This window comes from Cervus elaphus, chromosome 18, assembly GCF_910594005.1.
Source record: "Cervus elaphus chromosome 18, mCerEla1.1, whole genome shotgun sequence".
Lineage (NCBI taxonomy): Eukaryota > Metazoa > Chordata > Mammalia > Artiodactyla > Cervidae > Cervus > Cervus elaphus.
In genome coordinates this window covers 5280322-5298739 of record NC_057832.1, presented here as the reverse complement: position 1 = coordinate 5298739, position 18418 = coordinate 5280322, and positions in this window count along the sequence as shown.

Below are 18418 nucleotides of genomic sequence, written 5' to 3'. Positions count from 1 at the left end.
CGTGGACCAAGAATCAACTCGAGATGAGAGGTTAGTCCCTGGCTTCGACTCCTGAGCAATACCACCTTACCACAAGCACCTCAAGAGGAGGCTTCTCTCAGCTCTAGGTATGTGAGAGGGCCCCTGAGTTTGCGGCCTCAAGTGGAATGGACACCGCGATGCCCTGACTCGAAATAAGGCCTGATATCCCTGCAGTGACTTGAATGCAGGCTCGTCTTGCATCTCCCAAGAAGAAAGGATGTCTGAATTCCCTGTGGAGACCACAGAGAAAGACCAAGTTCCCCACCTCATCGCGACCGGAGGCCTCACATCCTTTGAAAACTCCAGAGGTACGCGGAGATCAGTGCCTCCAAAGGAGACGATGCCTGACTCCTCGTGAAACTTGATAGGAGTCCCAGGATTCTTGTGGCACGTGGAAAGGGACCCTTGGTCTCCCGCCTCAGCTGGAGAGGCGTTCCAATTGCCCTGCCAAGCCTCGAGGAGAATCCAGAGTTGTCCCTCTCAACTAGGCAGGAGTCCTGATGTGGCTGAACAAACACGTGGGTGGAAGGGCCATCCCCGTCGTAACTCGAGAATATACCCCAGGTTCCCGCCGCAACTCGAGAAAAACCATGAGACTTCCCCCTCGATGCGAGATGAGGCCCGATTCCCCTGTACTGCGTGCAGAGCAATTCCGTCTTGCACATCACACATGAAAAGAGCCTTGATTTCCTTGATGGCACTCCAGAGAAACCCCAAGAACACTGTTTCAAGGCTAGAGGGATCCTGAGGTCACTGTAGCAACACGAAAGAACTCTGTGGACCAAAAATCAACTCGAAAGGAGAGGTTAGTCCCTGGATTCGTCTCCAGAGGAATACCACCTTACCACAAGCACCTCAAGAGGAGGCTTCTCTCAGCTCTAGGTATGTGAGAGGGACCCTGAGTTTGCGGCCTCAAGTGGAATGGACACCGCGATGCCCTGACTCGAAATAAGGCCGGATATCCCTGCAGTGACTTCAATGCAGGCTCGTCTTGCATCTCCCAGGACGAAAGGATGTCTGAATCCCCTGTGGAAAGCACAGAGAAAGACTTAGTTCCCCACCTCATCGCGACCGATAGCCTCACATCCTTTGAAAACTCCAGAGGTACGCGGAGATCAGTGCCTCCAAAGGAGACGATGCCTGACTCCTCGTGAAACTTGATAGGAGTCCCAGGATTCTTGTGGCACGTGGAAAGGGACCCTTGGTCTCCCGCCTCAGCTGGAGAGGCGTTCCAATTGCCCTGCCAAGCCTCGAGGAGAATCCCGAGTTGTCCCTCGCAACTAGGCAGGAGTCCTGACGTGGCTGAACAAACACGTGGGTGGAAGGGCCATCCCCGTCGTAACTCGAGAATATACCCCAGGTTCCCGCCGCAACTCGAGAAAAACCATGAGACTTCCCCCTCGATGCGAGATGAGGCCCGATTCCCCTGTACTGCGTGCAGAGCAATTCCGTCTTGCACATCACACATGAAAGGAGCCTTGATTTCCTTGATGGCACTCCAGAGAAACCCCAAGAACACTGTTTCAAGGAAAGAGGGATCCTGAGGTCACTGTAGCAACACGAAAGAACTCTGTGGACCAAAAATCAACTCGAAAAGAGAGGTTAGTCCCTGGATTCGTCTCCAGAGGAATACCACCTTACCACAAGCACCTCAAGAGGAGGCTTCTCTCAGCTTTAGGTATGTGAGAGGGACCCTGAGTTTGCAGCCTCAAGTGGAATGGACACTGCAATGCCCTGACTCGAAATAAGGCCGGATATCCCTGCAGTGACTTGAATGCAGGCTCGTCTTGCATCTCCCAGGACGAAAGGATGTCTGAATCCCCTGTGGAAAGCACAGAGAAAGACTTAGTTCCCCACCTCATCGCGACCGATAGCCTCACATCCTTTGAAAACTCCAGAGGTATGCGGAGACCAGTGCCTCCAAAGGAGACGATGCCTGACTCCTCGTGAAACTTGATAGGAGTCCCAGGTTTCCTGTGGCACTTGGAAAGGGACACTTGGTCTCCTGCCTCAGCTGGAGAGGCGTCCCAATTGCCCTGCCAAGCCTCGAGGAGAATCCAGAGTTGTCCCTCGCAACTAGGCAGGAGTCCTGACGTCGCTGAAGAAACACGTGGGTGGAAGGGCCATCCCCGTCGTAACTCGAGAATATACCCCAGGTTCCCGCCGCAACTCGAGAAAAACCATGAGACTTCCCCCTCGCCGCGAGATGAGGCCCGATTCCCCTGCACTGCGTGCAGAGCAATTCCGTGTTGCACATCACACATGAAAGGAACCTTGATTTCCTTAATGGCACTCCAGAGAAACCCCAAGAACACTGTTTCAAGGCTAGAGGGATCCTGAGGTCACTGTAGCAACACGAAAGAGCTCCGTGGGCCAAAAATCAACTCGAGATGAGAGGTTAGTCCCTGGCTTCGACTCCAGAGGAATACCACCTTACCACAAGCACCTCAAGAGGAGGCTTCTCTCAGCTCTAGGTATGTGAGAGGGACCCTGAGTTTGCGGCCTCAAGTGGAATGGACACCGCGATGCCCTGACGCAAAATAAGGCTGGATATCCCTGCAGTGACTTGAATGCAGGCTCGTCTTGCATTTCCCAAGATGAAAGGATGTCTGAATCCCCTGTGGAGACCACAGAGAAAGACCTGGTTCCCCACTTCATCGCGACCGCAGGTCTCACATTCTTTGAAAACTCCAGAGGTACGCGGAGATCAGTGCCTCCAAAGGAGACGATGCCTGACTCCTCGTGAAACTTGATAGGAGTCCCAGGATTCCTGTGGAACGTGGAAAGGGACCCTTGGTCTCCCGTCTCAGCTGGAGAGGCGTCCCAATTGCCTTGCCAAGCCTCGAGGAGAATCCCGAGTTGTGTCTCGCAACTAGGCAAGAGTCCTGACGTGGCTGAACAAACACGTGTGTGGAAGGGCCATCCCCGTCGTAACTCGAGAATATACCCCAGATACCCGCCGCAACTCGAGAAAAACCATGAGACTTCCCTCTCGCCGCGAGATGAGGCCCGATTCCCCTGCACTGCGTGCAGAGCAATTCCGTGTTGCACATCACACATGAAAGAAGCCTTGATTTCCTTGATGGCACTCCAGAGAAACCCCAAGAACACTGTTTCAAGGCTAGAGGGATCCTGAGGTCACTGTAGCAACACGAAAGAGCTCCGTGGACCAAGAATCAACACGAGATGAGAGGTTAGTCCCTGGCTTCGACTCCTGAGGAATACCACCTTACCACAAGCACCTCAAGAGGAGGCTTCTCTCAGCTGTAGGTATGTGAGAGGGACCCTGAGTTTGCGGCCTCAAGTGGAATGGACACCGCGATGCCCTGACTCGAAATAAGGCCGGATATCCCTGCAGTGACTTGAATTCAGGCTCGTCTTGCATTTCCCAAGACGAAAGGATGTCTGAATCCCCTGTGGAGACCACAGAGAAAGACCTAGTTCCCCACCTCATCGCGACCGGAGGCCTCACATCCTTTGAAAACTCCAGAGGTACGCGGAGATCAGTGCCTCCAAAGGAGACGATGCCTGACTCCTCGTGAAACTTGATAGCAGTCCCAGGATTCTTGTGGCACGTGGAAAGGGACCCTTGGTCTCCCGCCTCAGCTGGAGAGGCGTTCCAATTGCCCTGCCAAGCCTCGAGGAGAATCCCGAGTTGTCCCTCGCAACTAGGCAGGAGTCCTGACGTGGCTGAACAAACACGTGGGTGGAAGGGCCATCCCCGTCATAACTTGAGAATATACCCCAGGTTCCCGCCGCAACTCGAGAAAAACCATGAGACTTCCCCCTCGATGCGAGATGAGGCCCGATTCCCCTGTACTGCGTGCAGAGCAATTCCGTCTTGCACATCACACATGAAAGGAGCCTTGATTTCCTTGATGGCACTCCAGAGAAACCCCAAGAACACTGTTTCAAGGATAGAGGGATCCTGAGGTCACTGTAGCAACACGAAAGAACTCTGTGGACCAAAAATCAACTCGAAAAGAGAGGTTAGTCCCTGGATTCGTCTCCAGAGGAATACCACCTTACCACAAGCACCTCAAGAGGAGGCTTCTCTCAGCTCTAGGTATGTGAGAGGGACCCTGAGTTTGCGGCCTCAAGTGGAATGGACACCGCGATGCCCTGACGCGAAATAAGGCCGGATATCCCTGCATGACTTCAATGCAGGCTCGTCTTGCATCTCCCAAGACGAAAGGTTGTCTGAATCCCCTGTGGAAAGCACAGAGAAAGACTTAGTTCCCCACCTCATCGCGACCGATAGCCTCACATCCTTTGAAAACTCCAGAGGTACGCGGAGATCAGTGCCTCCAAAGGAGACGATGCCTGACTCCTCGTGAAACTTGATAGGAGTCCCAGGATTCCTGTGGCACTTGGAAAGGGACACTTGGTCTCCCGCCTCAGCTGGAGAGGCGTCCCAATTGCCATGCCAAGCCTCGAGGAGAATCCAGAGTTGTCCCTCGCAACTAGGCAGGAGTCCTGACGTCGCTGAAGAAACACGTGGGTGGAAGGGCCATCCCTGTCGTAACTCGAGAATATACCTCAGGTTCCCACCGCAACTCGAGAAAAACCATGAGACTTCCCCCTCGCCGCGAGATGAGGCCCGATTCCCCTGCACTGCGTGCAGAGCAATTCCGTGTTGCACATCACACATGAAAGGAGCCTTGATTTCCTTGATGGCACTCCAGAGAAACCCCAAGAACACTGTTTCAAGGCTAGAGGGATCCTGAGGTCGCTGTAGCAACACGAAAGAACTCCGTGGGCCAAAAATCAACTCGAGATGAGAGGTTAGTCCCTGGCTTCGACTCCAGAGGAATACCACCTTACCACAAGCACCTCAAGAGGAGGCTTCTCTCAGCTCTAGGTATGTGAGACGGACCCTGAGTTTGCGGCCTCAAGTGGAATGGAAACCGCGATGCTCTGACGCGAAATAAAGCTGGATATCCCTGCAGTGACTTGAATGCAGGCTCGTCTTGCATCTCCCAAGATGAAAGGATGTCTGAATCCCCTGTGGAGACCACATAGAAAGACCTAGTTCCCCACCTCATCGCGACCGGAGGCCTCACATCCTTTGAAAACTCCAGAGGTACGCGGAGATCAGTGCCTCCAAAGGAGACGATGCCTGACTCCTCGTGAAACTTGATAGGAGTCCCAGGATTCCTGTGGCACGTGGAAAGGGACCCTTGGTCTCCCGCCTCAGCTGGAGAGGCGTCCCAATTGCCTTGCCAAGCCTCGAGGAGAATCCCGAGTTGTGTCTCGCAACTAGGCAAGAGTCCTGACGTGGCTGAACAAACACGTGTGTGGAAGGGCCATCCCCGTCGTAACTCGAGAATATACCCCAGGTTCCCGCCGCAACTCGAGAAAAACCATGAGACTTCCCCCTCGCCGCGAGATGAGGCCCGATTTCCCTGCACTGCGTGCAGAGCAATTTTGTGTTGCACATCACACATGAAAGGAGCCTTGATTACCTTCATGGCACTCCAGAGAAACCCCAAGAACACTGTTTCAAGGCTAGAGGGATCCTGAGGTCACTGTAGCAACACGAAAGAGCTCCGTGGACCAAAAATCAACTCGAGATGAGAGGTTAGTCCCTGGCTTCGATTCCAGAGGAATACCACCTTACCACAAGCACCTCAAGAGGAGGCTTCTCTCAGCTCTAGGTATGTGAGAGGGACCCTGAGTTTGCGGCCTCAAGTGGAATGGACACCGCGATGCCCTGACTCGAAATAAGGCCGGATATTCCTGCAGTGACTGGAATGCAGGCTCGTCTTGCATCTCCCAAGACGAAAGGGTGTCTGAATCCCCTGTGGAGACCACAGAGAAAGACCTAGTTCCCCACCTCATCGCGACAGGAGGCCTCAAAATCTTTGAAAACTCCAGAGGTATGAGGAGATCAGTGCCTCCAAAGGAGACGATGCCTGACTCCTCGTGAAACTTGATAGGAGACCCAGGATTCCTTTGGCACGTGGAAAGGGACCCTTGTTCTCCCGCCTCAGCTGGAGAGGCGTCCCAATTGCCCTGCAAAGCCTCGAGGAGAATCCCGAGTTGTCCCTCGCAACTAGGCAGGAGTCCTGACATGCCTGAACACACACGTGTGTGGAAGGGCCATCCCCGTCGTAACTCGAGAATATACCCCAGGTTCCCGCCGCAACTCGAGAAAAACCATGAGACTTCCCCCTCGCCGCGAGATGAGGCCCGATTCCCCTGCACTGCTTGCAGAGCAATACCGTGTTTCACATCACACATGAAAGGAGCCTTGATATCCTTGATGGCACTCCAGAGAAACCCCAAGAACACTGTTTCAAGGCTAGAGGGATCCTGAGGTCACTGTAGCAACACGAAAGAGCTCCGTGGACCAAGAATCAACACGAGATGAGAGGTTAGTCCCTGGCTTCGACTCCTGAGGAATACCACCTTACCACAAGCACCTCAAGAGGAGGCTTCTCTCAGCTCTAGGTATGTGAGAGGGATCCTGAGTTTGCGGCCTCAAGTGGAATGGACACCGCGATGCCCTGAATCGAAATAAGGCCGGATATCCCTGCAGTGACTTCAATGCAGGCTCGTCTTGCATCTCCCAGGACGAAAGGATGTCTGAATCCCCTGTGGAAAGCACAGAGAAAGACTTAGTTCCCCACCTCATCGCGACCGATAGCCTCACATCCTTTGAAAACTCCAGAGGTACGCGGAGATCAGTGCCTCCAAAGGAGACGATGCCTGACTCCTCGTGAAACTTGATAGGAGTCCCAGGATTCCTGTGGCACTTGGAAAGGGACACTTGGTCTCCCGCCTCAGCTGGAGAGGCGTCCCAATTGCCCTGCCAAGCCTCGAGGAGAATCCAGAGTTGTCCCTCGCAACTAGGCAGGAGTCCTGACGTCGCTGAAGAAACACGTGGGTGGAAGGGCCATCCCCGTCGTAACTCGAGAATATACCCCAGGTTCCCGCCGCAACTCGAGAAAAACCATGAGACTTCCCCCTCGCCGCGAGATGAGGCCCGATTCCCCTGCACTGCGTGCAGAGCAATTCCGTGTTGCACATCACACATGAAAGGAGCCTTGATTTCCTTGATGGCACTCCAGAGAAACCCCAAGAACACTGTTTCAAGGCTAGAGGGATCCTGAGGTCACTGTAGCAACACGAAAGAGCTCCGTGGGCCAAAAATCAACTCGAGATGAGAGGTTAGTCCCTGGCTTCGTCTCCAGAGGAATACCACCTTACCACAAGCACCTCAAGAGGAGGCTTCTCTCAGCTCTAGGTATGTGAGAGGGACCCTGAGTTTGCGGCCTCAAGTGGAATGGACACCGCGATGCCCTGACGCGAAATAAGGCTGGATATCCCTGCAGTGACTTGAATGCAGGCTCGTCTTGCATCTCCCAAGATGAAAGGATGTCTGAATCCCCTGTGGAGACCACAGAGAAAGACCTAGTTCCCCACCTCATCGCGACCGGAGGCCTCACATCCTTTGAAAACTCCAGAGGTACGCGGAGATCAGTGCCTCCAAAGGAGACGATGCCTGACTCCTCGTGAAACTTGATAGGAGTCCCAGGATTCTTGTGGCACGTGGAAAGGGACCCTTGGTCTTCCGCCTCAGCTGGAGAGGCGTTCCAATTGCCCTGCCAAGCCTCGAGGAGAATCCCGAGTTGTCCCTCGCAACTAGGCAGGAGTCCTGACGTGGCTGAACAAACACGTGGGTGGAAGGGCCATCCCCGTCGTAACTCGAGAATATACCCCAGGTTCCCGCCGCAACTCGAGAAAAACCATGAGACTTCCCCCTCGATTCGAGATGAGGCCCGATTCCCCTGTACTGCGTGCAGAGCAATTCCGTCTTGCACATCACACATGAAAGGAGCCTTGATTTCCTTGATGGCTCTCCAGAGAAACCCCAAGAACACTGTTTCAAGGCTAGAGGGATCCTGAGGTCACTGTAGCAACACGAAAGAACTCTGTGGACCACAAATCTACTCGAAAAGAGAGGTTAGTCCCTGGATTCGTCTCCAGAGGAATACCACCTTACCACAAGCACCTCAAGAGGAGGCTTCTCTCAGCTCTAGGTATGTGAGAGGGACCCTGAGTTTGCGGCCTCAAGTGGAATGGACACCGCGATGCCCTGACTCGAAATAAGGCCGGATATCCCTGCAGTGACTGGAATGCAGGCTCGTCTTGCATCTCCCAAGACGAAAGGGTGTCTGAATCCCCTGAGGAGACCACAGAGAAAGACCTAGTTCCCCATCTCATCGCGACAGGAGGCCTCAAATCCTTTGAAAATTTCAGAGGTGTGCGGAGATCAGTGCCTCCAAAGGAGACGATGCCTGACTCCTCGTGAAACTTGATAGGAGACCCAGTATTCCTGTGGCACGTGGAAAGGGACCCTTGGTCTCCCGTCTCAGCTGGAGAGGCGTCCCAATTGCCCTGCAAAGCCTCGAGGAGAATCCCGAGTTGTCCCTCGCTACTAGGCAGGAGTCCTGGCGTCGCTGAAGAAACACGTGGGTGGAAGGGCCATCCCCGTCGTAACTCGAGAATATACCCCAGGTTCCCGCCGCAACTCGAGAAAAACCATGAGACTTCCCCCTCGCCGCGAGATGAGGCCTGATTCCCCTGCACTGCGTGCAGAGCAATTCCGTGTTGCACATCACACATGAAAGGAGCCTTGATTTCCTTGATGGCACTCCAGAGAAATCCCAAGAACACTGTTTCAAGGCTAGAGGGATCCTGAGGTCACTGTAGCAACACGAAAGAGCTCCGTGGACCAAGAATCAACACGAGATGAGAGGTTAGTCCCTGGCTTCGACTCCTGAGGAATACCACCTTACCACAAGCACCTCAAGAGGAGGCTTCTCTCAGCTCTAGGTATGTGAGAGGGATCCTGAGTTTGCGGCCTCAAGTGGAATGGACACCGCGATGCCCTGACTCGAAATAAGGCCGGATATCCCTGCAGTGACTTGAATGCAGGCTCGTCTTGCATCTCCCAAGAAGAAAGGATGTCTGAATCCCCTGTGGAGACCACAGAGAAAGACCTAGTTCCCCACCTCATCGCGACCGGAGGCCTCACATCCTTTGAAAACTCCAGAGGTACGCGGAGATCAGTGCCTCCAAAGGAGACGATGCCTGACTCCTCGTGAAACTTGATGGGAGTCCCAGGATTCTTGTGGCACGTGGAAAGGGACCCTTGGTCTCCCGCCTCAGCTGGAGAGGCGTTCCAATTGCCCTGCCAAGCCTCGAGGAGAATCCCGAGTTGTCCCTCGCAACTAGGCAGGAGTCCTGACGTGGCTGAACAAACACGTGGGTGGAAGGGCCATCCCCGTCGTAACTCGAGAATATACCCCAGGTTCCCGCCGCAACTCGAGAAAAACCATGAGACTTCCCCCTCGATGCGAGATGAGGCCCGATTCCCCTGTACTGCGTGCAGAGCAATTCCGTGTTGCACATCACACATGAAAGGAGCCTTGATTTCCTTCATGGCACTCCAGAGAAACCCCAAGAACACTGTTTCAAGGCTAGAGGGATCCTGAGGTCACTGTAGCAACACGAAAGAACCCTGTGGACCACAAATCAACTCGAAAAGAGAGGTTAGTCCCTGGCTTCGTCTCCAGAGGAATACCACCTTACCACAAGCACCTCAAGAGGAGGCTTCTCTCAGCTCTAGGTATGTGAGAGGGACCCTGAGTTTGCGGCCTCAAGTGGAATGGACACCGCGATGCCCTGACTCGAAATAAGGCCGGATATCCCTGCAGTGACTTCAATGCAGGCTCGTCTTGCATCTCCCAAGACGAAAGGATGTCTGAATCCCCTGTGGAAAGCACAGAGAAAGACTTAGTTCCCCACCTCATCGCGACCGATAGCCTCACATCCTTTGAAAACTCCAGAGGTACGCGGAGATCAGTGCCTCCAAAGGAGACGATGCCTGACTTCTCGTGAAACTTGATAAGAGTCCCAGGATTCCTGTGGCACTTGAAAAGGGACACTTGGTCTCCCGCCTCAGCTGGAGAGGCGTCCCAATTGCCCTGCCAAACCTCGAGGAGAATCCAGAGTTGTCCCTCGCAACTAGGCAGGAGTCCTGACGTAGCTGAAGAAACACGTGGGTGGAAGGGCCATCCCCGTCGTAACTCGAGAATATACCCCAGGTTCCCGCCGCAACTCGAGAAAAACCATGAGACTTCCCCCTCGCCGCGAGATGAGGCCCGATTCCCCTGCACTGCGTGCAGAGCAATTCCGTGTTGCACATCACACATGAAAGGAGCCTTGATTTCCTTGATAGCACTCCAGAGAAACCCCAAGAACACTGTTTCAAGGCTAGAGGGATCCTGAGGTCACTGTAGCAACACGAAAGAGCTCCGTGGACCAAGAATCAACACGAGATGAGAGGTTAGTCCCTGGCTTCGAATCCTGAGGAATACCACCTTACCACAAGCACCTCAAGAGGAGCCTTCTCGCAGCTCTAGGTATGTGAGAGGGATCCTGAGTTTGCGGCCTCAAGTGGAATGGACACCGCGATGCCCTGACTCGAAATAAGGCCGGATATCCCTGCAGTGACTTGAATGCAGGCTCGTCTTGCATCTCCCAAGAAGAAAGGATGTCTGAATCCCCTGTGGAGACCACAGAGAAAGACCTAGTTCCCCACCTCATCGCGACGGGAGGCCTCACATTCTTTGAAAACTCCAGAGGTACGCGGAGATCAGTGCCTCCAAAGGAGACGATGCCTGACTCCTCGTGAAACTTGATAGGAGTCCCAGGATTCTTGTGGCACGTGGAAAGGGACCCTTGGTCTCCCGCCTCAGCTGGAGAGGCGTTCCAATTGCCCTGCCAAGCCTCGAGGAGAATCCCGAGTTGTCCCTCGCAACTAGGCAGGAGTCCTGACGTGGCTGAACAAACACGTGTGTGGAAGGGCCATCCCCGTCGTAACTCGAGAATATACCCCAGGTTCCCGCCGCAACTCGAGAAAAACCATGAGACTTCCCCCTCGATGCGAGATGAGGCCCGATTCCCCTGTACTGCGTGCAGAGCAATTCCGTCTTGCACATCACACATGAAAGGAGCCTTGATTTCCTTGATGGCACTCCAGAGAAACCCCAAGAACACTGTTTCAAGGCTAGAGGGATCCTGAGGTCACTGTAGCAACACGAAAGAACTCTGTGGACCACAAAACAACTCGAAAAGAGAGGTTAGTCCCTGGATTCGTCTCCAGAGGAATACCACCTTACCACAAGCACCTCAAGAGGAGGCTTCTCTCAGCTCTAGGTATGTGAGAGGGACCCTGAGTTTGCGGCCTCAAGTGGAATGGACACCGCGATGCCCTGACGCGAAATAAGGCTGGATATCCCTGCAGTGACTTGAATGCAGGCTCGTCTTGCATCTCCCAAGTTGAAAGGATGTCTGAATCCCCTGTGGAGACCACAGAGAAAGACCTAGTTCCCCACCTCATCGCGACCGGAGGCCTCACATCCTTTGAAAACTCCAGAGGTACGCGGAGATCAGTGCCTCCAAAGGAGACGATGCCTGACTTCTCGTGAAACTTGTTAGGAGTCCCAGGATTCCTGTGGCACTTGGAAAGGGACCCTTGGTCTCCCGCCTCAGCTGGAGAGGCGTCCCAATTGCCCTGCCAAGTCTCGAGGAGAATCCAGAGTTGTCCCTCGCAACTAGGCAGGAGTCCTGACGTCGCTGAAGAAACACGTGGATGGAAGGGCCATCCCCGTCGTAACTCGGGAATATAACCCAGGTTCCCGCCGCAACTCGAGAAAAACCATGAGACTTCCCCCTCGCTGCGAGATGAGGCCCGATTCCCCTGCACTGCGTGCAGAGCAATTCCGTGTTGCACATCACACATGAAAGGAGCCTTGATTTCCTTGATGGCACTCCAGAGAAACCCCAAGAACACTGTTTCAAGGCTAGAGGGATCCTGAGGTCACTGTAGCAACACGAAAGAGCTCCGTGGGCCAAAAATCAACTCGAGATGAGAGGTTAGTCCCTGGCTTCGACTCCTGAGGAATACCACCTTACCACAAGCACATCAAGAGGAGGCTTCTCTCAGCTCTATGTATGTGAGAGGGACCCTGAGTTTGCGGCCTCAAGTGGAATGGACACCGCGATGCCCTGACGCGAAATAAGGCTGGATATCCCTGCAGTGACTTGAATGCAGGCTCGTCTTGCATCTCCCAAGTTGAAAGGATGTCTGAATCCCCTGTGGAGACCACAGAGAAAGACCTAGTTCCCCACCTCATCGCGACCGGAGGCCTCACATCCTTTGAAAACTCCAGAGGTACGCGGAGATCAGTGCCTCCAAAGGAGACGATGCCTGACTCCTCGTGAAACTTGATAGGAGTCCCAGGATTCCTGTCGCACGTGGAAAGGGACCCTTGGTCTCCCGCCTCAGCTGGAGAGGCGTCCCAATTGCCTTGCCAAGCCTCGAGGAGAATCCCGAGTTGTGTCTCGCAACTAGGCAAGAGTCCTGACGTGGCTGAACAAACACGTGTGTGGAAGGGCCATCCCCGTCGTAACTCGAGAATATACCCCAGGTTCCCGCCGCAACTCGAGAAAAACCATGAGACTTCCCCCTCGCGGCGAGATGAGGCCCGATTCCCCTGCACTGCGTGCAGAGCAATTCTGTGTTGCACATCACACATGAAAGGAGCCTTGATTTCCTTCATGGCACTCCAGAGAAACCCCAAGAACACTGTTTCAAGGATAGAGGGATCCTGAGGTCACTGTAGCAACACGAAAAACTCTGTGGACCAAAAATCAACTCGAAAAGAGAGGTTAGTCCCTGGATTCGTCTCCAGAGGAATACCACCTTACCACAAGCACCTCAAGAGGAGGCTTCTCTCAGCTCTAGGTATGTGAGAGGGACCCTGAGTTTGCGGCCTCAAGTGGAATGGACACCGCGATGCCCTGACTCGAAATAAGGCTGGATATCCCTGCAGTGACTTCAATGCAGGCTCGTCTTGCTTCTCCCAGGACGAAAGGATGTCTGAATCCCCTGTGGAAAGCACAGAGAAAGACTTAGTTTCCCACCTCATCGCGACCGATAGCCTCACATCCTTTGAAAATTCCAGAGGTACGCGGATATCAGTGCCTCCAAAGGAGACGATGCCTGACTTCTCGTGAAACTTGATAGGAGTCCCAGGATTCCTGTGGCACTTGGAAAGGGACACTTGGTCTCCCGCCTCAGCTGGAGAGGCGTCCCAATTGCCCTGCCAAGCCTCGAGGAGAATCCAGAGTTGTCCCTCGCAACTAGGCAGGAGTCCTGACGTCGCTGAAGAAACACGTGGGTGGAAGGGCCATCCCCGTCGTAACTCGAGAATATACCCCAGGTTCCCGCCGCAACTCGAGAAAAACCATGAGACTTCCCCCTCGCTGCGAGATGAGGCCCGATTCCCCTGCACTGCGTGCAGAGCAATTCCGTGTTGCACATCACACATGAAAGGAGCCTTGATTTCCTTGATGGCACTCCAGAGAAACCCCAAGAACACTGTTTCAAGGCTAGAGGGATCCTGAGGTCACTGTAGCAACACGAAAGAGCTCCGTGGGCCAAAAATCAACTCGAGATGAGAGGTTAGTCCCTGGCTTCGACTCCTGAGGAATACCACCTTACCACAAGCACCTCAAGAGGAGGCTTCTCTCAGCTCTATGTATGTGAGAGGGACCCTGAGTTTGCGGCCTCAAGTGGAATGGACACCGCGATGCCCTGACGCGAAATAAGGCTGGATATCCCTGCAGTGACTTGAATGCAGGCTCGTCTTGCATCTCCCAAGATGAAAGGATGTCTGAATCCCCTGTGGAGACCACAGAGAAAGACCTAGTTCCCCACCTCATCGCGACCGGAGGCCTCACAGCCTTTGAAAACTCCAGAGGTACGCGGAGATCAGTGCCTCCAAAGGAGACGATGCCTGACTCCTCGTGAATCTTGATAGGAGTCCCAGGATTCCTGTGGCACGTGGAAAGGGACCCTTGGTCTCCCGCCTCAGCTGGAGAGGCGTCCCAATTGCCTTGCCAAGCCTCGAGGAGAATCCCGAGTTGTGTCTCGCAACTAGGCAAGAGTCCTGACGTGGCTGAACAAACACGTGTGTGGAAGGGCCATCCCCGTCGTAACTCGAGAATATACCCCAGGTTCCCGCCGCCACTCGAGAAAAACCATGAGACTTCCCCCTCGCCGCGAGATGAGGCCCGATTCCCCTGCACTGCGTGCAGAGCAATTCTGTGTTGCACATCACACATGAAAGGAGCCTTGATTTCCTTGATGGCACTCCAGAGAAACCCCAAGAACACTGTTTCAAGGCTAGAGGGATCCTGAGGTCACTGTAGCAACATGAAAGAGCTCCGTGGACCAAAAATCAACTCGAGATGAGAGGTTAGTCCCTGGCTTCGACTCCAGAGGAATACCACCTTACCACAAGCACCTCAAGAGGAGGCTTCTCTCAGCTCTAGGTATGTGAGAGGGACCCTGAGTTTGCGGCCTCAAGTGGAATGGACACCGCGATGCCCTGACTCGAAATAAGGCCGGATATCCCTGCAGTGACTCGAATGCAGGCTCTTCTTGAATCTCCCAAGACGAAAGGGTGTCTGAATCCCCTGTGGAGACCACAGAGAATGACCTAGTTCCCCACCTCATCGCGACAGGAGGCCTCAAATACTTTGAAAACTCCAGAGGTATGCGGAGATCAGTGCCTCCAAAGGAGACGATGCCTGACTCCTCGTGAAACTTGATAGGAGACCCAGGATTCCTGTGGCACGTGGAAAGGGAACCTTGGTCTCCCGTCTCAGCTGGAGAGGCGTCCCAATTGCCCTGCAAAGCCTCGAGGAGAATCCCTAGTTGTCCCTCGCAACTAAGCAAGAGTCCTGACATGGCTGAACACACACGTGTGTGGAAGGGCCATCCCCGTCGTAACTCGAGAATATACCCCAGGTTCCTGCCGCAACTCGAGAAAAACCATGAGACTTCCCCCTCGATGCGAGATGAGGCCCGATTCCCCTGTACTGCGTGCAGAGCAATTCCGTCTTGCACATCACACATGAAAGGAGCCTTGATTTCCTTGATGGCACTCCAGAGAAACCCCAAGAACACTGTTTCAAGGATAGAGGGATCCTGAGGTCACTGTAGCAACACGAAAGAACTCTGTGGACCAAAAATCAACTCGAAAAGAGAGGTTAGTCCCTGGATTCGTCTCCAGAGGAATACCACCTTACCACAAGCACCTCAAGAGGAGGCTTCTCTCAGCTCTAGGTATGTGAGAGGGACCCTGAGTTTGCGGCCTCAAGTGGAATGGACACCGCGATGCCCTGACTCGAAATAAGGCTGGATATCCCTGCAGTGACTTGAATGCAGGCTCGTCTTGCATCTCCCAGGAAGAAAGGATGTCTGAATCCCCTGTGGAAAGCACAGAGAAAGACTTAGTTTCCCACCTCATCGCGACCGATAGCCTCACATCCTTTGAAAATTCCAGAGGTACGCGGAGATCAGTGCCTCCAAAGGAGACGATGCCTGACTTCTCGTGAAACTTGATAGGTGTCCCAGGATTCCTGTGGCACTTGGAAAGGGACCCTTGGTCTCCCGCCTCAGCTGGAGAGGCGTCCCAATTGCCCTGCCAAGCCTCGAGGAGAATCCCGAGTTGTCCCTCGCAACTAGGCAGGAGTCCTGACGTCGCTGAAGAAACACGTGGGTGGAAGGGCCATCCCCGTCGTAACTCGAGAATATACCCCAGGTTCCCGCTGCAACTCGAGAAAAACCATGAGACTTCCCCCTCGCTGCGAGATGAGGCCCGATTCCCCTGCACTGCGTGCAGACCAATTCTGTGTTGCACATCACACATGAAAGGAGCCTTGATTTCCTTGATGGCACTCCAGAGAAACCCCAAGAACACTGTTTAAAGGCTAGAGGGATCCTGAGGTCACTGTAGCAACACGAAAGAGCTCCGTGGACCAAGAATCAACACGAGATGAGAGGTTAGTCCCTGGCTTCGACTCCAGAGGAATACCACCTTACCACAAGCACCTCAAGAGGAGGCTTCTCTCAGCTCTACGTATGTGAGAGGGACCCTGAGTTTGCGGCCTCAAGTGGAATGGACACCGCGATGCCCTGACGCGAAATAAGGCTGGATATCCCTGCAGTGACTTGAATGCAGGCTCGTCTTGCACCTCCCAAGATGAAAGGATGTCTGAATCCCCTGTGGAGACCACAGAGAAAGACCTAGTTCCCCACCTCATCGTGACCGGAGGCCTCACATCCTTTGAAAATTCCAGAGGTACGCGGAGATCAGTGCCTCCAAAGGAGACGATGCCTGACTCCTCGTGAAACTTGATAGGAGTCCCAGGATTCCTGTGGCACGTGGAAAGGGACACTTGGTCTCCCGCCTCAGCTGGAGAGGCGTCCCAATTGCCTTGCCAAGCCTCGAGGAGAATCCCGAGTTGTGTCTCGCAACTAGGCAAGAGTCCTGACGTGGCTGAACAAACACGTGTGTGGAAGGGCCATCCCCGTCGTAACTCGAGAATATACCCCAGGTTCCCGCCGCAACTCGAGAAAAACCATGAGACTTCCCCCTCGCCGCGAGATGAGGCCCGATTCCCCTGGACTGCGTGCAGAGCAATTCTGTGTTGCACATCACACATGAAAGGAGCCTTGATTTCCTTGATGGCACTCCAGAGAAACCCCAAGAACACTGTTTCAAGGCTAGAGGGATCCTGAGGTCACTGTAGCAACACGAAAGAGCTCCGTGGACCAAAAATCAACTCGAGATGAGAGGTTAGTCCCTGGCTTCGACTCCAGAGGAATACCACCTTACCACAAGCACCTCAAGAGGAGGCTTCTCTCAGCTCTAGGTATGTGAGAGGGACCCTGAGTTTGCGGCCTCAAGTGGAATGGACACCGCGATGCCCTGACTCGAAATAAGGCCGGATATCCCTGCAGTGACTGGAATGCAGGCTCGTCTTGCATCTCCCAAGACGAAAGGGTGTCTGAATCCCCTGTGGAGACCACAGAGAAAGACCTAGTTCCCCACCTCATCGCGACGGGAGGCCTCACATTCTTTGAAAACTCCAGAGGTACGCGGAGATCAGTGCCTCCAAAGGAGACGATGCCTGACTCCTCGTGAAACTTGATAGGAGTCCCAGGATTCTTGTGGCACGTGGAAAGGGACCCTTGGTCTCCCGCCTCAGCTGGAGAGGCGTTCCAATTGCCCTGCCAAGCCTCGAGGAGAATCCCGAGTTGTCCCTCGCAACTAGGCAGGAGTCCTGACGTGGCTGAACAAACACGTGGGTGGAAGGGCCATCCCCGTCGTAACTCGAGAATATACCCCAGGTTCCCGCCGCAACTCGAGAAAAACCATGAGACTTCCCCCTCGATGCGAGATGAGGCCCGATTCCCCTGTACTGCGTGCAGAGCAATTCCGTCTTGCACATCACACATGAAAGGAGCCTTGATTTCCTTGATGGCACTCCAGAGAAACCCCAAGAACACTGTTTCAAGGATAGAGGGATCCTGAGGTCACTGTAGCAACACGAAAGAACTCTGTGGACCACAAATCAACTCGAAAAGAGAGGTTAGTCCCTGGATTCGTCTCCAGAGGAATACCACCTTACCACAAGCACCTCAAGAGGAGGCTTCTCTCAGCTCTAGGTATGTGAGAGGGACCCTGAGTTTGCGGCCTCAAGTGGAATGGACACCGCGATGCCCTGACTCGAAATAAGGCCGGATATCCCTTCAGTGACTGGAATGCAGGCTCGTCTTGCATCTCCCAAGACGAAAGGGTGTCTGAATCCCCTGTGGAGACCACAGAGAAAGACCTAGTTCCCCACCTCATCGCGACAGGAGGCCTCAAATCCTTTGAAATCTCCAGAGGTACGCGGAGATCAGTGCCTCCAAAGGAGACGATGCCTGACTCCTCGTGAAACTTGATACGAGACCCAGGATTCCTGTGGCACGTGGAAAGGGACACTTGGTCTCCCGTCTCAGCTGGAGAGGCGTCCCAATTGCCCTGCAAAGCCTCGAGGAGAATCCCGAGTTGTACCTCACAACTAGGCAGGAGTCCTGACGTCGCTGAAGAAACACGTGGGTGGAAGGGCCATCCCCGTCGTAACTCGAGAATATACCCCAGGTTCCCGCCGCAACTCGAGAAAAACCATGAGACTTCCCCCTCGCCGCGAGATGAGGCCCGATTCCCCTGCACTGCGTGCAGAGCAATTCCGTGTTGCACATCACACATGAAAGGAGCCTTGATTTCCTTCATGGCACTCCAGAGAAACCCCAAGAACACTGTTTCAAGGCTAGAGGGATCCTGAGGTCACTGTAGCAACACGAAAGAGCTCCGTGGGCCAAAAATCAACTCGAGATGAGAGGTTAGTCCCTGGCTTCGACTCCAGAGGAATACCACCTTACCACAAGCACCTCAAGAGGAGGCTTCTCTCAGCTCTAGGTATG